Genomic DNA, 23,747 nt, shown 5'->3' with positions numbered 1-23,747 from the left:
TGTCCTCCAAACCAGAAACCAACCACAGCAATTCAAACGTAAACATTAGAGAAGCGGTTGAAAACGGCGAAACGACGAACAACGACCTCTCAGTGGCTGCCAGCAATCAGCAACAGTCCCAATTGTAGCTCTGACTGTTAGACTAGTCACAAACATAAGGAAATAAAATAAAATGTAAATCTAATAGTACATTAACATGATTTGTTGTGGGTGGAGAAGCGGCGAACAGACAACGCCAGCGTCCTCTCCCCCACGTTGCCTAGCCACCTTTGAATATCCACTGCAACCTGTGTTTGTGTCTCAGTTAATAAAATATCGAGTTCACCTCATCCTCTGCTCAAGTCTGTGACGTATACATCTGATTAGGAAAGTATACAATTTAAATTAGGAGAGAGACACTTTGGTTGGTGGCACAAAACTGACCTTTCATCTCTATTGTGACTATATTGACAAAAGTTTTAAGACACCTGCCTTTAAATTACCATGAACTTTAATGACCTCCCATTTTTAATCTGTAGGGTTTAAAAGGGAGTTGGCCAACTCTTTGCAGCTATAACAGCTTCAACTCTTCCGGGAAGGCTTTCCACAAGGTTTAGGGGTGTGTCTATTGGAATTTTTGACCATTCTTCTAGAAGCGCATTTTGTTAGGTCAGACACTGATTATAAGGCCTTGCTCACCATCTCTGCTCTAATTCATCCCAAAAGGTGTTCTGTTGGGTTGAGGTCAGGACTCATCATCCACATCAAACTCACTCCTCCATGTCTTAATGGACCTTGCTTTGTGCACTGGTAAACAGTCATTTTCCAAACTGTTTCCACAAAGTTGGAAGCATGAAATTGTCCAAATTGTCTTGTTAGGCTAAAGCACTTAAAGAGTTCCTTTTAACTGGAACTAAGGGGACAAGCCCAACCCCTGAAAAACAACCCCACACCAAAATCCCCCCTCAACCTAACTTTAAACTTGGCACAGTGTAGTCAGGCAAGTTCCATTCTGCTGGCAACCACCAAACCCAGACTTGTCCATCGGATTGCCAGAAAGAGAAGCATGATTTGTCACTAAAGACAGCACATCTCCACTGCTCTAGAGTTTAGTGACAGCGTGCTTTACACCACTGAATCTGACGCTTTGCATTGCACTTGGAGATGCAAGGCTTGGATGCAGCTGCTCGGAAATAGAAACACATCCCATGATGCTCTCTACACGCTGTTCTTGAGCTAATCTTAAGGCCACAAAAAGTTTGGAGGTCTGTAGCTAGTGATTTTACATGGCCTGCCACTTTGTGGCTGAGTTTTTCTTGTTCTCAATTGCTTCCACTTATTATATTATACCACTAATAGTTGACCGTGGAATATTTAGTAGTGAGGAAATCTCACAAATGGACTTATTGCACAGGTGGCAACCTATAACGATACAACACTTACATTTACTGAATTTACAAATGTTTGTAGAAGTGCCTGCATGCCTAGGTGCTTGATTTTATACACCTGTGGCCATGGAAGTAAGTCCCAATACTTTTGGCAATAAAGTGTATGTTCAAATAAGACACATTCCAGTTTACACCAGGTGTTTTAATCCATCTCTTTTGTCCACTTGCTTGGTACGTTTTTAGTCTTAAAACCAAACTTGGGTCTTCAGTCCCATCTGGCTAACACGCTTTCGATAATGTTTATGCATTAGGTCAGCAAGCAGAGAGTAGATGGTTTTTTGTGGCTGTTCAAACGCATTTGACAACATGAACATTTACACTACGAAAGCAATCCAGTCAAATGCGTTTTTTGTGGCTGAAAGCAGACAAGCTCAAATCATTTAAGACCCCGTTTACACCTGTATTTAGCACCGTCAACAATCCGATCGATCAAAACACATCTTAATACCAGGTGTAAACAGAGCCATATTGTAGGGCCGGACTGGAATTTGTCCATCTGGAATTAGTTGGATTGTGGATTCAGAATATTTAAAATGTAGCACACAAGTCATATGGAATATTTTAATGAACCATATGCTGTACGGTGTAAAATTATAAACATAGGCTAATTAAAAAAAAAAAAAAAGCATAGTAAGAAAGTTTGCATGACAGCAATATCATGATTACATTTGAATACTGAATTACGATTTTCCTTCTGTCCTTGCATTCATTTGCAATTTGTATTTTGATTGGCAGCTCTTTTAACTGTAAAAAAAAGCAGCTTTTTAAAAATTTTAAGAACATTCACCTTAGAACCTCATTTCAACTAAAATTACATTGAACTGACTTTAAAATGAGTTGAATCTTGCTTATCTTAATTTGATGAGTTAATGCAATGTAAAAACATATGTTGTCATAACTCATTGGTCATACCATTTTTTACAATGTAGGTGTCAATTCTCCAATTCTCATAGCCTACACCATCTGAGGCAGCATAATTGTGCATGCACCAAAGCCTAAAACATCATCTTTGCTGAAATTGCTGGCACTTATTCTTATGAAAAAGAAAATCTAATTTGAGTTAGATTATGTATTATCGGAAATAAAAAAAACAATAAAAAAACAGGAAGTGCAGGCTTGAACACGCTGGATCAACAGTGAGGAATAAAGCATGAGGTAAGTCACAACAACTGATCCCATCTGTGCTGCAGTGGGAAACAGTTCAACTCCTGTTTATTAATATTCCCCTTTTTTAAAAGAACAAAAATAATTTGACTATGATCTAAAAGGGTCTGTCAGTGTGATTATACTGCCAATTTTCAAACAAGACAGCGAGGAGAGACCAAGAGCGAGAGAAATTAGAAATGAGGAAAGAATATTGGGAGATGGTGAGCTTGATTCTTTTTTGCATGCTTAGGAAGACATTCATATTTAATGCTCATCATCAGGGGCTGCGTTTGAGCATAGGAAGATGCCGCTGCTATTTTTTCCCACACCCCTTGAGCCAACTCCTTGTGACAGCCCTCCGCTCCATCCCAGCAAATTATTCGCATGAGTTCCCGCGAACAAAATCAGCCCAGTGCGAGCGAGGCGAGGCCCGGCCACCGAGGAGGACGCGCGCTATCCTGCGACCGGGGAGGGGGAGGGGGAGGGGGAGGGGACGGTCGGGCACGTCACTTCGGATCAGCCGTCTCTCTGTACCTCGAATCATCTCAGTTAAAGAATGAACGCAGAGGAGGGGAAGTCGAGCAAAGATCCCAGCTGCCGTGGAGAAGACAGAGATTATGCGGCCATATGTGGAGAAATGCGTTAGATAAGTAGCCGCTGAAACGCTGAGGTGGCTTTTCTGAGGCCTTTGATGCTTGTGGAGATGCGAGTTGACTACAGGACTTCTGAGAAGACAAGTTGTCTTGACAAGCTCTTTGTCACTTGGATTTAACTTAAGTCTCTTTGATGCAATAAATAACAGCACACATGCTGAAAATATAGACGCAACACGAACAACACATGCGATTTGACATAAAAATATCATTATAGCTGGATATTAAATCAACATCTAAGCATCTTTAGATGATGGAATTCAAAGACATAGTCTTTTATCTGCTCGTGATAATGTATTTAATTAATGCAGTTGGCTTGGCAAGGCTAAAGCACTCCACTAAACTGATTATTTTTTCAGTTTTGTTTGATATATAAAGATGAAATACCAAAAAGGTAATATATTCTATGAAATGATATTTAATGCACTATAAAGGACATTCTTAAGCACTAATAATCTTATAAATAGAATTATATATACACCTTATAATTATATTTATGGTCTCATAAATATTTGTAAACACCGTTGATTCATTATGGTAGTTGATATCTTATTAACATCCATAGTACAGACTTTTCTACTTTCCAGTTATTTATCTTAATAAAAATAAATAAAAACAGAAATGCAAATTACTGGTAAGTATTTTGAATTTTTCTTTAAAATAAATACATACATACATACAAAGTGACAACATATATATATATATATATATATATATATATATATATATATATATATATATATATATATATATATATATATATATATATACACACACATATATATATATACATGCATATATATATACATGCATATATATATACATGCATACACAAAATACGCCCTGTTCCACAAAACCAGTAATAAGGGTAAAAAATGTAAAATTGAGAGTTATACATCGTCTGAAAGCTGACTAAATAAGCTTTCCATTGATGTACGGTTTGTTAGGATAGAACAATATTTAGAAAATCTGGATTCTGAGGGTGCAAAAACATCAAAATATTTAAAAAAGTTGTCCTAATGAAATCCTTAGCAATGCATATTATTACTTATAATGGATTTTTTTAAAATATATTTATAGTAGGAAATTTACAAAATATCTTCATGGAACATGATCTTTACTTAATAGCCTGATGATTAATTGGCATAAAATAAAAATCGATCAATTTGACCCATACAATGTATTGTTGTTGGCTATTGCCACAAAATATACCTTGCAGAAGTCTGAAGTATTAATACTAGTAATATTAGTACTAAATAATTACATAAGTACATACTTGCGTATTAACATGCATTTCATTATTTTTATTGGTATTTATTTTTTCAATTATAGACTTTATAATTTAAAATATTATATATTTTTAATATGTTTTATTATTTAATTATTTTGACACTAGCAGCAAAATCCCTCCAAAATCCTCTTGGTTTCACAATTACATTTCTAAATGACCAAAAAGTTAGCTTTAAAAATCAGACTAAGGTATGTGTGAGCGCTGTTAATTAAGAAATCTCTACAGCATGTGTCTCACATCCTCACTTCTCAGCAGCGCCGCAGAAGCGAGCGTTTATGTGGAGCGCAACAGCATCCTCTCCTGACCGGCCCAGTTATGACACCTTTAGTATGAAGAGTTTGGGTTTGACCACTGGTCCGCAGAGACCTGATTAGTAAATCATCTTTTCTTTGGCCTCCTTCTCAAGGATATGAGTTGACGCCGAAGGAGACTTGAAAAATTGACTATCGTAAAAATAAACTTGTCTTCGAAGATACATGCTCACCGAGCCCCAAATTGGCCCAAATTTAAAGCTATATACATAGACATCCCTTCAATTACACCGACTCGCAAAGTACATAGAGGACAGAGAACTTCACACAAGACTCGAAGCCTGGCTCTTTTGATTTATGCATGACAACAAACCCATTTTTAATTGACTCTGAAATACGATAAATCAAAGTTGTGCATCAGGGTGTTCAATTAAAAGCAGCGTGCATCAATTATGAATGAATAATGAGGTTTTTAATACTCTATTTGAATAACCTACGCATGACAGATTTGGTTTTTAAAGTAGTTCATTGGCGTTCCAAACGGTTAATAAATAAAAGAGGGAGAAAATAAATTGAAACATCATTTCATACATTTTTATAAGGAATCAGCCTGTTTGATTTGTACAGAGCTGTATATATTTGCCCAAATTAGTTGTAGGGATTTGTTAGGAACCTAAATCCTGGAAAAAATGTAATCCTTTTGTGAAAGGTTTCGCGTGTACCGCTGTCACTCCGCCGTCTGAACAAACAGCGCATGCAGGATGTGTCTCCTAATTGCTGTAATGGAAGACTTCTTGTTGAGGATTTATGAAAGGCGCATACGCATTACCTGCAAGCATGTTTGTGTTTTTGTTGCAGCCTTTTTGCTCAAAACCACATTCAACAGCACAGCGTGCCATCCATATTCATGCGATATTTGCCAGGAGGCATTTTCGTGTCTCCTAAAAATAGCACGTGGAAGAAAAAGAGACTCACAAAGCCACAATGCTGCATTCGTACAAGCTTTCTGGAAGGAAGCCGGTAAACAAATGTCTCCTCGCTGAACCTTCCGCTCAATCTGCAGTGTAAACAAGAGTAAATTATTTGTAAGGTCACTTTAAGGTAAAGTTAAGGGTGTCGATACGGGGGAAGTGATGAGATAATGCCGCGCTTTGTGCTTCTGAGGTCTGACACTTATTTCCATATGACAACGTTGGGGACTTATGAGCTCATAACTCATGTCTCGTTGTGGCTGCCTATAGGACTGTATAAAGTAAGAGCCAGGGGTGTGTTTAGTGTGTTGTGGTGACAAATTTATGGATTTCGGTATTGGCTTGTGAATATGTCATTCTGTTTTTTTATGATTTAGATGGAAAGGTTTAGGTTTTTATGGTAAATGTCACAGGTGTTTGTTCAGATAGAGAGCAACAACAGTTATGCACTGTGCATTAAAGTACATTAGTATGATATTTGATCAATTGTTGGCCTAATCTTCCTTCAATTATAATCTATATAATAATTATACAACATATATAGTAAAACTCACTGATGAACACTGATGTAATCAGTATTCATTTAAATGAATACTACCATTTTTTACACAGAGTAATCAGGATGTCTTTTATTTTTGCATTACAATAATGAGAATTTAGTCATATGAACATAATCTTCCAGAACTACAGAGCCCCGCACATGACATGCAGTAAAAAACTAGCAGGCTAAATCATGCGCACGATTTACTATTTCGTTCCCTCGATTTATAAATTGTGTGCACGTTTTATTATTTTGTTCCCTCGATTTATAAATAGTCTGCACGTTTTACTAATTTGTTGCCTCGATTTGCTAAATCGTGCACACAAATCATAAATTGAGGGAACGGATTAGTATAACACGTGCACTATTTACCTTCAAGGGTCTGTCACTTTGGTTTGGATTATTCTTGGTTTGGTGGCAGAAATCTTGACCTCCTATTATCTTGTATTTGTGTGGGCATGCGGTTTTGAGTTCACCGGGTCTGTTATATGTGCAGAGTTTAGGTCTAGTTCAGCTCATCAACGGCCACAGAGGTCGTCCCAAAGCCGCCCACTCTCCTAGACTCTGCCCCGAAAGTCGCTCAAAAGCCTCCCACTCTCCCTGACACAGCCACGGAGGCCATCCCAGAGCTGTCAGCTCTCTTAGACACGGCCACGGAGGCCGTCCCAGAGCTGCCCACTCACCCAGACATGGCCACAAAGGCTGTCCCACCGCCGTCCGCTCTTCTAGAAATGACTATGGAGGCCATCCCAGAGCCGCCTTTTCACCCAGACACATCCATGGTGGTTGCTCAAGAGCCTCCCACTCTCCCAGACATGCCCACGGAGGCCATTCCAGAGCCATCCGCTCTCCCAGACTCGGCCACGAAGGCTGTCTCAGAGCCGCCTGCTCTCCCAGAAACAGCCACGGAGGCCATTCCAGAGCCGTCCGCTCTCCCAGACATGGCCACGAAGGCTGTCCCAGAGCCGCCTGCTCTCCCAGACACAGCCACGGAGGCCATTCCAGAGCCATCCGCTCTCCCAGACTCGGCCACGAAGGCTGTCCCAGAGCCGCCTGCTCTCCCTGACACAGCCACGGAAGCCATTGCAGAGCTGCCCACCCTCCCAGATACGGCCACGGAGGCCGTACAAGAGCCGCCCACTCTCCCTTACACGGAGGCCATCCAAGGGCTGCCCCCTCTGCCAGACAAAGCCATGTAGGCTATCCCAGAGCCGTCCGCTCTCCCAGATTCGGCCATTAAGGCCATCCAAGTGCCGCCCCTTTCCTTGACACGACCACAGAGAACATCCCAGAGCCACCCACTCTCCCAGACATGCCCACGGAGGCCATTCCAGAGCCATCCGCTCTCCCAGACTCGGCCATGAAGGCCATCCAAGTGCCGCCTCTTTCCTTGACACGACCACAGAAAACATCCCAGAGCCGCCCACTCACCCAGACACTGCCATTAAGGCCGTCCCAGAGCCGTCAGCTCTCCCAGACACAGCCACGGATGCTGTCCAAGAGCTGCTCACTCACCCAGACATGGCCACAAAGGCTGTCCCAGAACCATCCGCTCTCCTAGACATGGCTACAGAGGCCATCCCAGAGCCGCCTTTTCTCCCAGACACAGCCACAGAAGTCGCTCAAAAACCTCCCACTCTCCCAGACATGGCCATGAAGGCAGTCCCAGAGCCGTCCACTCTCCCAGGCACATAGAGGCTATCCCAGGACCGCTGACCTTTCCTTGACCCGATCACAGAGGCCGTCCCAGAGCCACCCACTCTCCCAGACACGGAGGCCATCCCAGAGCTGTCTTGTTTTCCAGACACAGCCATGGAGACTATCCCAGAGCCATCTTCTCTCCCAGACACAGCCATGGAGGCTATCCCAGAGCTGTCCGCTCTCCAAGACACAGCCCTGGAGGTCGTCCAAGAGCAGCCCACCCTCCCAGATACGAAAGCTATCCCAGAGCCGTCTTCTCTCCCAGACACAGCCATGGAGGCCATTACAGAGCCGTCCGCTCTCCAAGACTCGGCCATGAAGGCCATCCAAGTGCCGTCTTGTCTCCCAGACACAGCCATGGAGGCCATTACAGAGCCGTCCGCTCTCCCTGACACAGCCACGGTCATTCCAGAGCAGTCCGTTTTCCCAGACTCCGAGGCCGTCCAAGAGCTGCCCCCTCTCCCAGACACGGGCATGTAGGCTGTCCCAGATCCGCCCACTCTCCCAGACATGGCCATGGAGGTCGCTCAAGAGCCTCCTACTCTCCCTGTCACAGCCACGGAGGTCATTCCAGAGCAGTCCCCTCTCCCAGACTCGGCCATGAAGGACATCCAAGTGCCGTCCCTTTCCTTGAAAACACCACAGAGGCCGTTCCAGAGCCGTCCACTCTCCCAGACACGGCCACAGAGGCCGTCCCAGAGCCTCCCACTCACCCAGACATGGCCACAAAGGCTGTCCCAGAGCTGTCCGATCTCTTAGACACAGCTACGGAGGCCATCCCAGAGCCGCCTTTTCTCCCAGACACAGCCATTGAGGCCGTCCAAGAGCTGCCCCCTCTCCCGAGACAGCCGTCCCTGCACTGCCTGTAACACCCTGGCTCCCTGACTCCCTGTGAAGCAGGCACATCACTGGCTCCCAGCACTACTGGCAACTCCCTGGCTTCCTATATTTCCAGTACTGCCAGGAGGCTTCCTGTCTCGTCTAAGCCACCTTGGCCACCCCCTTCTCCTGTCCCTTGTCAGCCTCCTGGGCGCCCACCCTCCCTCCCGTGTTGGACTTATGTAATGTCACATGTATTTCCTGTTTTGATTCCATTTTTGTTGTGTTCTGTTTCTGTTTGCAGTTATTTTGTTAAAGGAATAGTTCACCCTAAAATATGTAAATGATGACAGAATTTTTATTGTAGGGTGAACTATTCCTTTAATTAGTTAATATCTCTGTTCCCTGCCTGTGTTTCATAGATTACCAGTTCCTATTGATTAGAGTGTTCAGTTCAGGTGTTCATTCAAATTTTAGTGGTTTAAATTAAATAGAAATAGAAAAAAATTAATATTTTTAAGTATTTTATGCTTAGTATGGGAACATTTATTGGATCAAAAATACAGTAAAAAGATTAATAAAGTCAAATATAAAAATTTCTATCTATATTTTAAATCATTTATTCTTCTGATGGCAAAGCTGAATGTTCATGGTTTCACAAAAATATTAAGCAGCGAAACAGTTCCTTTGAGTAACAAATCAGCATATTAGAATGATTTCTGAAAGATCATGTGACACTGAAGACTGGAGTCATGATGCTGAAAATTCAGCTTTGAATGTCAGGAATACATTTAAAAATATATTAAAATAACAAGCAGTTCTTTTAAATTGTATATTTCACAATATTATTGTATCTCTGATATAATAAATGTAGCCTTGGTGAGCATAAGAGACAGTATTGATCACTTATCTCAATATTATTATTGTTATTTCTATTTTTTATTACTATTATTATTATTATAAATAAATGTTCAGAAGTAGCAAACCTGTAAAAAAAATATTTTCACAAAATGTTTATTGTTTAATAAAATGGCATAAGGGCATATGAGCAATAAGAGGATGGGTTCTGAGCTCTCTAAACGGCAGGTTATCATGGTCACCAGTAGAGGACAGCACTCACTAAGTCTTTGGTGGTCATCACCTTTTGTCATCATAAATTAGTTGTCTGTTGTGAGCAAAATTATTTTTTTATTCTCTCTAATTGAAAAACAAAAAACAATATCTCACTAGACCTACAAAAACTAGACAGGAAATATTGAACTTTGATAATCAAATCCTCCACATATTACAGATAATCACAATTCGGTAGATGAAATAGATAAATGTGCCTTTAAAAATTCTGAAAATATACTTTTTTGCTCCTCTCGTTTATCTTCATGCTTTTTAGTTTTGAGAGGCTCTGGTCACTTGTTATGCAGGGTTTTGGTTTGTGCCAAAGCTCCCAGGTTAAATCAGTTGCATCACTTTTCTGATTTTTATCACTCTGCTGCATCCGATTTAGCTGCCGCATTTCCGATCGCAGGCGATCGTGGTTACTCTTAATGTTTAAAAGGTTAAAAGTTACATCCGGCTGGAAAAGCTCATTTCTGGGAAGCTTGGAAATAGCTGCTGTGCCTGAGGCTGTGCTCTCAAACGTGTGTCTACACAAATGCACAGACCTGCAAATGTGAACGACAACCTGGAAGATGCTGACCCAGATGTGACCCAGACCATCGTCTACACCACAGATATGATTATGCAGCCTTGGATGACGTCTGATTGATTTTAAAATGATGTCTGCGACTGGAAGAGAACAAAGTATAAAAGACAAAGAACACGTCATATGATTATAATGAGGCACATTGTCTCTGATCTTCTTTAAGAACTCAACTGGCTTTTCCATATTTATGAAACAACATTATACAATACAATAGCAAGGCAAGTACATTTTGCGTCAGAGTTTTGCCATTGCAATTTAAAATACTTAAGAGCAAATGGTTGTATATTGCTTTTAGTCCATTCAATATGGGTCACATTTCTCAGTGCGATTTTACTTTTAAGTAATGGGGTAAGTGATGTGTTCATGATGAATCAAACTTGGAATTAGTTCACCCAAAAATGACATTTCTGTCATTAATTACTCATCCTTGTTTCATTCCAAACGCGTAAGATTTTGGTTCATCTTTGGAACACAAGTTCCAAATTTTTGATGAAATCAGAGCTCTCTGACCATTGTCCTAGACGCCAATGTAATTATCACTTTCTCAAAAAGATAGTAAAGACATCAACAAAATTGTCCATATGACTACAGTGGTTCAACTTTAAAAAGTAAGTTCACCCAAAAATGTAAATTCTGTCATTAATTACTCACCCTAATGTCGTTCGACACCTGTAAGACCTCCGTTCATCTTTGGAACACAAATAAAGATATTTTTTTGAAATCGGATGACTCAGAAAGGCCTCCTGGCAACAATGGATGGTTGAATGATGGGTGAAATGCTGTTTCATGCATACTGAGCTTTTTACACTGTTAAAGACTTGGATTCCCATCCTAAACATAGACAAAGTTTCAAAAACTAATGTTGGATGTTTAATGGAGTATTTCTCAGTCAAAAATACTCCTTCCGGTTTCTCACAAGATTCGGAGAGTTTTTTTCGAGTATGGCTCGGGTTGACGTTAATAGAGCGGAAGGTCCTTGTATGGGCCGTACGGGCTCTTCTCCCGGTAGGGTGCGTGCGCGCGTGACTAGAGCGAGAGAGGAAATGCACGCCAGTAAACACTCGCTCAGCTGCCGATCCAGTCGTCCTTGAACACTTATGTCGCGCGCCGCGCTCCACTTTTTTCCTATGGGTGACATCAAGCGACTTCAACGCTTCAGCACAGCATTCCGGGAAGGCAGCGCTGCATTTGAACCGATATGAACGCAGAAATGACGGGAAGCTTCACAACATCGTTTCAGTCGCGTCGCAAAGTGGATCTCCACCGTTCACTGCTGTCAGGACTTTCCCAAATCATACCAAAGAAGTGTGTTTTTGACGGAGCGGTCCCAGCGATAAAGGTTCGGTCCTGCTTTGGAAGCAGCCGGTGAGTAAAACTGCTTCAAATGTCTGTGCTGTTGGCTATCGTCGCGTGAGTAAACACAGTAAACGACACGATCGCGTGCTTCGTCATTCAAATGCGCTAACGGTTACTCCATTGCTGTTCTCTGTATAACGTTACACTAGTCTGACGTGCAAAACCGTTTTGCTTGCTACTGCTAAGGTTTAGTCGCATACAATAGTCCATAAACCAAATCATGTCCTCATAAACTGCGAGTAAAGACACACAAATGTTGACAGGTAAATACAGTACATACCACAGAGACGGACGTCCTGCTGTTGCTGTTTCTCCTGTTCAATTTATTTCAGCCTCCGAATGATTCTGGATCATATATCTATTAGCTGAGATCGATAGCGATGCGTTTCTCCACGCTTGAGGACGTCACCGCTTTGCACTCTTTAGCTCCGCCCACACGATACGCCTCCAGGTGCTCGGTTTTTTCTGGAAAGACTTGGTAAAGCCCATATTTATTTTATAAATATAATAAAACTAAAGACTTTTCGGAGATATGAAGGATGCAATACTACTCTATAGGTACTCAAGATTGACATGAGATTGACTGAAACTGAGTGTTTCACCCCCCCCCCCCCCCCCTTAATATTTTAAGATTAAAAGTTTTTTGCCCATTAGCCAAATATCCCCAGTTTGTGTGAGTCACACCACATGACATTTTACAACCTAAACTAACGTTACCTTGCAAATTATCACATTTTTTAAGAAATTTGTCGACCTTGAAACACTCATGAGGGTCTGTAGAGTTTTTGTCTTGTTGGTCGCACCACATGACTTTGATTGAACAAAAATGATTTGGTGAAACAGGAAAGCAGTGGTTTTGTTAAACTATTATTTTAAGAAATAACAAGTGAAAATCTAAAATTCATCCTTTTAATCATATTAATATCGGTTGTACCGCGCTGACATTATTTTTTTAACACAAGTTTAATGCTTAGGGTGTTTTGAATCAAAAATCAAATCTATGATGTTATTTCATGCTGTTTACTGTCAGTCAGAGATATTGTTTCAGAATAATGAGACAGAACATGTACTGGATCTTCATAGGCAGGTGACACGCTCCTTATGAGCCTTGTTGTTGACAGCATGCAGGGCAATTAAGACTAAAAAATGAACCACATGCTGCACAGTTTACCCCTCTATGAGCTGTTCAGATGCCAGGGGCTACACTGAGCTGTCAACCTGTAGGATGTCTCTACAGGTACCTGTCACGCACACACACACACACATTCAGCCTGTCATCGCTTCCACCATTAGAGAGTGACATGTGTACAAACAGCCCCATGCTACGAGATCTACAAAGCACACCCACACGGCATGCGGATTGTGTGACCTTAAAGGCAGGAATCGAATGCGTGTTGAGCAGGTAAGCATGCAGAGAGATGTTTTTCTACACACGTAACCACATATATAACTGCATATTCATTAAAGAAAATCTGAATTTTCATTGTTGTCATCAAAACAAAATCTGAGCTGGTTGGCCTTTTCTGTTACGTCTGACTACATCAACAGAAACTCATTTACAAACCAAATCAGTCCTGGCAGTGTTGGTCATTCACCGGTCACAAAAACACGCCGCGTGGTTGCTGGAGACGCGATTATCCACAATTAATGACATCTCTGAATCACGTTTTGTCTTGATATTTGAATTTCACTGCATTGGCACAAATACTGTTATTGTTCAAACCTGGGCTGAATTCTTTTTAAAACTCCCAATGTGAAAATTCTCAATATTTTCCTGAGAGAATCTTGTATTAAAAGAGTCTTGTATTTAACTAGCAACAATCTAGCAACTATCCATAACAACCCAACAACCATCTATCAAACACTTTTAACCACCAAATCACCTGAGAAACACCCTTTTAGCCCCCTAATAATTACCCATTATGTCTTAGCAACCACCCATAACATCCTAGCCAAAATACAGAACAAATTAGCAACTGCCCAGCAGCCTCACAGAACACTTCAGTTAACCAGTGTTGGGAAACTTTTAAAAGTAATGCATGACAATATAGCTCTACTCTAAAAAAGTAACTAATTACATAACTTTTTCACATCTGGGCTGATTTACATGTTTGACAAATGTAAAGCTTCTTTTACATCAAAGGAATAAGCCTTATAGGCTAAAGGAAATGCAATTTTGCACCTGTACAGTAGAGGGCGAACCTTTCAGCTCAAACAAACCTTTCAGCTGTACTGCCATTCTGGAAAGCAGTAGAATAGGTTGCAGTTGAAGAAAGTTAAAGGGGTGATGAATTGAGAAATCCACTTTCCCTTGAGCTTTTAAAAGGTCATGGTAACATAAGAATATCCTGTAAGTTTCAGAGCTGAAAACTTCCTTGTTAGTCAAAGAAAAGCTTTTATAGACACCAGGACCTAGAAAACATTCTTGTGCTTTATTCTTACGTCATAGTGCTACGAAACACACCTCTACAGAACGTGTAATCCAGTAGCCCCGCCCACCGACTCATGGAGGTGATCGGCTCGTGCTACCTGTCCAACAACAATAAACATGCCGAGGAAGATAGCAAGATATTGTGCTGTTCCTGGTTGTGGAAGAACACAGTCGCTGCATAAGCTTCCTTTGGATCCTAATACTAGGAATGTGTGGTTGAACTTTATTTTTAATGAAGTTCCAGCTCACATGGGGAAGACATGTTCACTTCATTTCACTGTGGAATTGTTTGTAAACAAATCTCCAGTCAATGCTGGATATTGATCTGACAGGAATGGTGCAACACACTTATGTGAGTAAAACGTGTTTTTATATGTAATAGTATTGCATTGTTATATATCGTTTTGCATATGTGTATGTGTCTAACAGAATATACCTTTTGCACGCTGGACTCAGACATGTATGCGCCAGGGCTCGCAAAGCCCGGCAGGCCGATGAATCTCTTAGTATTCCGTTCTTGATCTGTGCTGTTGTCTCTCCCAACTTGGCATTTGGAGGGCGGTGCGTGCGCACGTGTGTGTGCACCCGGTTCGCGCGTATATCGAACGATCGTGCGGGATATGTGAAATATAAAAATAATAGTCCAATCAATCGTGGGTGGATGAGAAATAAATCATTGTGTTTGTTTGTAAAGACGTTTACAAGCCCTGTGATCGAGAAAATCATTCCGGTTGCCACTTTCACAACAATCTCTCCTTTCCCTCATGTGAACTGACAGGGGAGCTTCAGCTTATTAAATATGCAAATATTCTCCAATCCTAGCCTTGGGCGTTTACTTCCAAGTCTCCAGTGCGGCACGCCCATCAAAACCCAGCCTTCAGGAGAGAGCCTCAAAACCAGTGCAGAAAATAGCCTATTACTTATTGGTTATGATGTTTTTGAATGTAAAAACCACACGAACATCATTAGTTGACCTCAGACAACAGTATAAAAAAAAGCCAGTTCATGACACCTTTAATGCAACATCCTAGCAACAAGCCAGGCCATTGCCTAACTACCCAATGCCCTAGTAACTACCCAAAATTCCTTAGGAACCACCTATCCAAATCCTACTGTAGCAGAATGTCTTAGAAACTGCAGAACAACCACTTAAAATACCTTAACAACTGCTTATCATTGCTCTTCGACCACCCAGAACACCCTAGCTGCCACCTAGCCCCTAGAAACCCGCCAGAACATTTTACAAACTAGCAACCATATAGAATACCACTGATCTTCAATCACCCAGAACAACCTAGAAACATACAATAGCTTTCGAACTTGAAAATCTTTTATCACACTGGCCAGTACTTCAAAGTGCATATGGCCTAAACAGCAGATTAAGACTTTAGTTAAATTCTGAGACACGGATTTGTCAAGCCAACCTTCGAAGTTTATTTTGACAAACTTTTCTATTTTTCATTCCCTTTTCTTGTGGCTTGTTTATCAAAAGTTGAAGTTTGTTAAATGTTTAAAAGGATGCTGAGAGAAAAACAACAAAATCACAATATCGATTTAGGTCAGCGCAGTTGAATATTCAACACTGCTAAATGCAAGCAGTACTTTTCCACACCACAACGCATATTGAAGCGGAACCCCTCTCAGACAAGGTGAATTGACTGGTTTAGCACTTCAAAAGATATTTTTGAAAAAATGAGTGCATGAAAGGGCCTTGGCGCTAGCAAAGGGCTTGCACCAGACAGCAACCCATGTTTGATGTTTTTGAAAGGCCAATGTACCAAATATCCAGTGTCTGAGTAGAGCAAATAAACCTGTCATTTTGGGCCATAGGCAACCATCTATATTGTCTGCACCTTTGGCTGGCCTTGGTCACCAGGGTTGCCAGGTTTGCGTAACAAAACCAGCAGTCCAATCACGGCCAACACTAGCCCAAATCGCGTTCCGGGGAGAAACAATGCTTTCTGGGGGGATTCAAGGGAGTAAAAATTGTTTTCCGGGGGGAAGGAGGGGTGTCTCCACAGTAAAAATGGTGCGCAACGGGCTTTTTTTTCCTTCCATAGTAAGCAACACCACTAATAAGACAAGATCAACCTGTCCAAATATGTCAAGTAATCACATTGGTGTAAGTCAGGTCAAACAGAAAGCAGGCTGCCCATAAGCTGTCTAACCTTTAAACTGTGACATTTATAAGTGACGTTCACCTGATGTGTCTTGGCGGGTTATGAAAGATCCTCTCCAGACTGGACTGGGGAGTTATAAGAACTTAATTAAAGATACCACCAGGGCGGTTCCCTAAGAACTAAATGTTCCCCTAGGGCCATTTTCCTGTTTGCATTCACTCCACCATTAGGAACTCTATAGTGAAGTAAGCCTGCCAACATCAACGTCATTTAAGTGCTGCGTTCAACAATGTCAACAACTGGAGAATGATGGATGCTGTGATCGGAGCTGTGTTTTTGTTGTGCAAACTTTATTAAACTGACATTTACAGGTGTAGTTCACCTGATGTGTCTCGGCGGGTTATGAAAGCTCCTCTCCAGACCAGACAGATTAGACATTCATTATAAACCCTCATGATTTTTAACCTCATTCATCGTACGATTAATTCAATAAATGTTTTTATACAGGCTGACTTTTCCCCATTTAGATCCTCGCACTGAGTGCTGAATATTTCATGCTGTTCTGTGCACCAGAGCTCTGGCATCTCATGATGTCTATGTCTCATGATGTTACACATGGATTTAAAGTTTTGAACAGCTCCAGTATATCTTTATGTCCTAGCAACCTAGTTACCTCCCTAAACATCAACCACCTAGTAATTCTCTGTCTACTTAGGACCACAGAGAACAACCCTGCAACCATCTAGTACAGGGTTCCTCAAATCCGTCCCCAGAGGGCCACTACCCTGCAGAGTTTAGCTCAAAACTTGATCAAGCCCACCAAACAGTAATTTTCTAGTAACTTTGAAGACCATTATTAGCTTGCTCAGATGTATTTAGGGGCTGTCGGACCAGATAGTTATAGGAACTTAGTTGTAGGAACTAGCCACCAGGGCAGATTAAAAATCAAAAGTTACATTTATTTTTTAATTGTTTTTTCCTTCCATAGCAAGCAATACCACTAATAAGACAAGATCAACCTGTCCAAATAGGTCAGGTAAACACGTTGGTGTATGTCAGGTCAGACAGGACACAGACTGGCCTTCATAAGCTGTGTAACCTTTATTAAACTGTGACATTTATAGGTCTTGTTCACCTGATGTGTCTCAGCGGGTTATGAAAGATCCTCTCCAGACCAGACAGACTAGACATTCAATATTAATACTCATGATGTTTAAACGCATTTATTGTACGATTAATTCAATAAATGTTTTTATACAGGCTGACTTTCCCCCATTTAGATCCTTGCTGAGTGCTGAATATTTCATGCTGTTCTGTACACCAGAGCTATGGCATCTCATTTAAGTCTATGTCCCATGATGTTACACAAGGGCTTACAGTTATGAACACATCTATTTCAGCCCCAGTATATCTTTATGCTCTATCAATGTCCTAACAACCTCCCAAAACATCTTATCGACCACCTAATAATTCTTTGTCCAACTAGAACATCTTAGAAACCAGCGAGAACAACTCTGCAACCATCTTGTACAGGGTTCCGCAAATCCATTTTCTAGTAACTCTGAAGATCTTTTTTTTACCATATTCAGATGTCTTTAGGGGCTGTCAGACCGGATAGTTATTGGAACTTAGTTATAGGAACTAGCCACCAGGGCAATTCCCCAAGAACTTTTTTCAAGAAGATTTTCCTGGGTGCATTCACTCCATCAGTATAAACTTTGAAGTGACGTAACTCGGCCAACATCAACGTAATTTAAGCATTGTGTTCAACAATGTCAACAACTCGAAAGTGATGGATGCCTTGACCAGAGCGGTGTTTTTGTTATGTGTTTGTGATAACAGAGATGGAAAGTAGACATATAGGTTATGTGATGGAAAAAGCAAAGAAGGGGACCTACAACAACATGCGGTGCAGACAAAACCTACACAATCCTGCAGACAAAAACCATGGGGTAAGGGGTAAATCCCCTTAACATTAGCTTTCTGTTTACTATAACATTTTAAAAATCTGGGCTGTTTTGAAATGGTGGGTACTGTTTCGTTTGGTATGCGTTCAACCCATGAATTTACACTTTTGTCAGTAGTTCCTATTGTGCTGGGTTAGACCCTATACTCTGAAGTAGGAGCTAATTTTGTTCCCCCAAAAGGCATTTCTAGAACTGAAATTGCTCTCAGTTTCTGCGGTGTGAACACGGCAAAAAGTGGGTACTTCCGCCATTAGTTCTAGGAACTATGAAAAGGTTCTTCCAGTGTGAAAGCACTGATTTTGATTAGGGTTGGAGCTAAAATCTGCAGTGTCCAGGGCTAGATTTGCGGAAACTTGATCTAGAACAATCCAGCTCCAGGATGCCCTCTGTAGTTTGCCAACCTGCCCCAATACACTTGCCTAGAAGTTTCCTTAAGACTTAAGCAGTGTCCCAATTTAGAGGCAGCATACAACAAAGGACGGGCACTTTGAAATCAAAACCTTCAAAGGCCACACCTTTAAAGTCTGCGGAGAAAAAAACTGAGTGTTGTTAAATGGGACAGTCTAACCTACAGAGAATTGCTTTGGTCACCAAGCAACTGAGACAGCTGCCGTGTACCAGCGGCAGTAACAGCAACACTTTTTTGAAAGTTATTGTCAACTATGTGAAACAAATCAGAGTTAACAACCTGTCTAAATATGTTCACGAGATTCAAGTAAGTTGAAACGCAATATACATTTTGAGTCCGCATTTGAAGAAGCCTTCAAAATGGGACAGCCTTTGAAGGATGCAGCCTCTGAATTGGGAAATAATTCGGGATTAGCTGGTTGAAGTGTGTTTGATTATGAATTGAGCTAAACTCTGCAGGAACTCTTGTCCTTCAGGAACAAGATTAGACATCCCAATCTAGTAATCTGCCAGAACACCTAAGAAACTGCCAAGCAAAACCTAGACTACTTAAAATTAGGGATGCACCAATCCTATACTCAGGATCGGTATTGGCTCCGAGCCGCCATTATTTGCCGGATCGGGTATTGGAAAGACAGGAACGATCCGAATTCGATACTGTGCGCATAATATTCTGTGTTATTGTTAAGCCCCAGTGCCCCACAAAAGGCACAGAAACATTATAAAGCATCATCAACGATTCGTGCACTATATTATAAGTGTTCTGAACCCATTCCATAGTTTAATGCGAGTACAGATGAATATTTAAGTCATTAAATTCAAGTTCACGTCAATGCACGCTTCCCTCCGCTGCGGCTGTCAGTCACTCTCCATTCAGCTTTCAAACTGTGTCGCTTTCGGTTACGACAGTCAACACGATGAAACTCTCTCCAAGATTATTCATTGTTTCTGTTATTATGCTTGATCTGTAGGTGATCTGTTATTATGCTTGATCTGTTGATGGTTCCTCATAAAATGACTATCTTGCTGGCGTTTATTGCTGTAAATCGTGTTACTTTTTTACCAGGTGTCTGTTAGATCACAACACTGGACTAGTTATTGTATTGCTCTTCACACACAGTAACGGAAATGTTAAACTGTTAAAATAAACGGCTTATAAGAATACTGCATAGATACACTACGCGTCTATATCTTGTTTTGAACTTCTCAATGCGGACAGAGTGCGGCAAACTAACTAGCAATGCTATGGGATTGCTCTGTCCCAAAGGTAAAAACTTTCATTCCTGTTTTGATGTTTTTCTTACCATGGACTAAAAGAAACGGAACTCTTTAATCCTTTACTTTATAAGCGATGACACTAAGAAATAAACAACAACACCCCAAAAAAAAAAAAAAACTATGGTATACTTTGAAGTACCACGCAAGTTCCATGGATGAATATAGAGATCTTTTAATACTATGGTAAATATCAAAATACCTTTGCATTACCATCTGAATATATCACTGTGCCATGTTACTGCCACAACCCTTTAGGGGAAGCTAAATATCTCGTGAAAACAAACCAAGCAAACAAACAGTGCCTTGCAAAAAATTGTGAGAATGTTTCACCATTTTTCCCAGGCTTCCACACAGTTCTTTTAAAGTCATGGCTTCTTTTGTGCCACCCTCAGATGTAATGCAGAGCTCTTGACATGCTTGACTGCTGCACCTTTATTCTGCTCGGAGCTCCTGAACTCTAGAGCTCCTTCAAAGTTATTGTTGGCCTCTCTGTGGCTTCTCTCGCAAGTCTGGGAGGTTTTATATAGTTTCTATTTCATGATAAACAAATATGCTGGAACTGAAATCTGCAGGACGGTAGTCCTCCAGGAGCAGGGTTGGACACCCCTGCTGTAGGGAATAGTGAATAAGGGTATAGGGGGTAATTTCGGATTTAGGGGCTGCATCTGAAATTGCATATATCCCTACTATATAGTAGGTGGACTGTAGCATGTCTGGATTACATTCATACTACAAACACTCAGTATATACAGTACATAGTATTTACTTATTCAAAATAAGAACCTGCTCAAGAGAGTATCCTCATTGGTTCTTACAGGTCATGTGACGAAAACTTGATATCCTCACACCAAGAAGGTTTGACGGATTATTGCCATATTTGATCCATGTGGTCTTGGATTTCCATACTGGTGTGGATGTACTGACATACAGTATTGAGAAGTAAGAACCAGCATAAGATTTTATTATGTAAAAATAAAAACAACATGAGGGGGAGTAAATGATCCCAGAATCGCCATCCTTCATTTTGAATGGGTGAACTAACTCTTTCATGAACACAAAACAACGTTTTCATTTTTAGTGCTTATAACTAAATATATCCAACTAAATTTCAACAGAACATTTTCAAAAATTCTATTAAATTGCAAAAAGAGGTTTGATTAAGGCTCTGGATGCTTTTGCTAAGCACTTAAATGGCTCAATAACCAAAACCGCCATATGTATATGCTTTCAGAAATGGCTTTTAATAACTTGCGTAGGAGAAGCCACTGTAACTCCTTGCATTGATGTGAGTACGAGCCTTTACCTCCTAATTTGAAACAGTAGAATTGAGTATTACGTTCTCAGTGTGGTCTAAATTACGTTAATTGCAGTGACTGAAAAGGCTTTTCAGATGAGTGCGGCGTGGATTCCACCCCCTTGTTGTGTCTTTCACTGAAAGCATAGTCGCAGTGATGGCTTCGGCACTAGGTGGGTGGGTGTGTGTTTTGGCTAGTTGTCTCATTCAATAAGCTTCTTCTCCCACACAGTGATTCACAGAGCTGGATATGCATATACAGTAGCCCATAAAACAAAACAAATGGTAAAAAATGATTCACTTTCTTTGTCATGCAACATTAAGCCTACTTTATTTTTGTAGTGCCCACATTAGTGTTTTATTACCTGCATTTAAAAGAAACAGATAGTTTTAAAGGGATAGTTCATGCAAAAATTAAAATAATGACATTGTGTACTCACCCACGTCATACTAAATCTGTTTGATTTCTTCTGCAGAACACAAAACATGATATTCAGAAGAACATGGGCAACACTGACTTTCATTGTGTGGACAAAAAATGGTACATTTTATACAAGCTAAACCATTTTCCTTATAATTTTTTTGGTTTGTTTTTTTCAGTCCACAGTAAAAATCTTGTAAATTCAACTGCAGTAAATTCATGACTGCAGATACATTAGGGGCCATTTAAGATGAGAACAACATCCCACACCATTAAGGGTTTTCTGGATCATTTCACATTACCCATGAGTCACCTCACTTATCATTTTGAGCTACAAGTAAAAAGCCCAACACCAAAGCTCAGAATTGGCTTCTCCCCCCAGTTTATGTTCAACCAGATGGTTCAATCCCTAAAGAAATCAATGTAATGTGATCTTTCTCCACCATTTCATGATAAAATGCCACACTATAAAGGGTTACAGGTGAATCATCTGTCTATAATATGCCATATTAAACTCTTCAGTACATTCTCATATGAACTGATTGAGACAGTTATGTTTAGCAGTGGACATTTATGCTTATGCATGTTTTCCTAAAAATTGTATTAAAAAAATATATATATTTCATATGAACCTTGTAAAATACTCACATTTCCCTGTGAAACTGGGTTGCCATATTTCCATATTTGACCCCCAAACAATAAAAATAATAATGTAATTAATAAACTGAATATCAGAATGGGAAAGAAAGGTGATTTAAGCAATTTTGAGCGTAGCATGGTTGTTGGTGCCAGATCTGAGTATTTCACAATCTGCTCAGTTACTGGGATTTTCACACACAGCCATTTCTAGGGTTTACAAAGAATGGTCTGAGAAGGGAAAAACATCCAGTATGCGGCAGTCCTGTGGATGAAAATCCCTTGTTGATGCTAGAGGTCAGAGGAGAATGGGCCGACTGATGCAAGCTGATAGAAGAGCAACTTTGACTGAAATAACCACTCGTTACAACCGAGGTATGCAGCAAAGCATTTGTGCAGCCACAACACACACAACCTTGAGGCAGATGGGCTACAACAGCAGAAGACCCCACCGGGGACCACTCATCTCCACTACAAATAGGAAAAAAAAGGCTACAATTTGTACAAACTCACCAAAATTGGACAGTTGAAGACTGGAAAAATGTTGCCTGGTCTGATGAATCACGATTTCTGTTGAGACATTCAGATGGTAAAGTCAGAATTTGACGTAAACAGAATGAGAACATGGATCCATCATGCCTTGTTAACACTGTGCAGGCTGGTGGTGGTGGTGTAATGGTGTGGGGGATGTTTTCTTGGCACACTTTAGGCCCCTTAGTGCCAATTGGGCATCGTTTAAATGCCACTGCCTACCTGAGTATTGTTTCTGATCATGTCCATCCCTTTATGACCACCATGTACCCATCCTCTGATGGCTACTTCCAGCAGGATAATGCTCCATGTCACAAAGCTTGAATCATTTCAAATTGGTTTCTTGAACATGACAATGAGTTCACTGTACTAAAATGGCCCCCACAGTCACCAGATCTCAACCCAATAGAGCATCTTTGGGATGTGGTGGAACGGGAGCTTCGTGCCCTAGATGTGCATCCCACAAATCTCCATCAACTGCAAGAAGCTATCCTATCAATATGGGTCAACATTTCTAAAGAATGCCTTCAGCACCTTGTTGAATCAATGCCACGTAGAATTAAGGCAGTTCTGAAGGTGAAAGGGGGTCAAACAAAGTATTAGTATGGTGAATAATAATCCTTTAGGTGAGTGTATGGTGTATGTTTTTATCATTAGCTAAAACTAAGACTTAAAAAAACAGTTTTGTTAAGTGAAATAAAATAGTGAATTTAGTATTTCAGATAAAACATATGACTAAAATAAATCTAAAACTGAAATAATAATCATGATTAAAACTATTTCGAATTTTTTTAACTATTATACAA

The 23,747-nt window shown here is 40.7% G+C and overlaps 1 long non-coding RNA gene across 1 annotated transcript; it reads right to left on the bottom strand.

Annotated features, from left to right (window-relative positions):
* Nucleotides 1–10,130: 10,130 nt before the first annotated feature.
* LOC137064453 (uncharacterized) lies at nt 10,131–22,982 on the bottom strand. The gene is made up of 3 exons (XR_010901546.1): nt 22,924–22,982; nt 21,794–21,823; nt 10,131–10,582 (listed from the first exon to the last, which is right to left on the bottom strand). It is a non-coding gene; the product is annotated as an uncharacterized lncRNA (long non-coding RNA).
* Nucleotides 22,983–23,747: the final 765 nt, after the last annotated feature.

Source organism: Pseudorasbora parva, chromosome 25 (genome assembly GCF_024679245.1).
Source record: "Pseudorasbora parva isolate DD20220531a chromosome 25, ASM2467924v1, whole genome shotgun sequence".
Classification (NCBI taxonomy): domain Eukaryota; kingdom Metazoa; phylum Chordata; class Actinopteri; order Cypriniformes; family Gobionidae; genus Pseudorasbora; species Pseudorasbora parva.
The sequence above is the reverse complement of the archived record's forward strand: the minus strand, read 5'-3'. Positions and strand labels throughout refer to the sequence as shown.